Source organism: Anarrhichthys ocellatus, unplaced genomic scaffold, assembly GCF_004355925.1.
Source record: "Anarrhichthys ocellatus isolate YVR2014 unplaced genomic scaffold, GSC_Weel_1.0 scaffold3594, whole genome shotgun sequence".
Lineage (NCBI taxonomy): Eukaryota > Metazoa > Chordata > Actinopteri > Perciformes > Anarhichadidae > Anarrhichthys > Anarrhichthys ocellatus.
In genome coordinates, this window is record NW_022283568.1 from 1 (window position 1) to 303 (window position 303).

Sequence of the window (303 nt, forward strand, 5' to 3'; positions counted from 1 at the left end):
GTTTTTATGTGTTATTTGTGTTTTTATGTGTTGTTTGTGTTTTTATGTGTTATTTGTGTTTTTATGTGTTGTTTGTGTTTTTATGTGTTATTTGTGTTTTTATGTGTTATTTGTGTTTTTATGTGGCGCCTGTGTGAAGCATCCTGAGATAAACAACGGTTAAATATAAATAATAATTAAAAAAACTTCCTGCAGCAAAACCATGCAGTCAGTTTGGATGGTGGAAACCTGTGAAGTAATAAGTTAATAAACGATGAACATGAACTGTTATCACCGAGTGAGTCACGCCGTCTCGCCCACCGA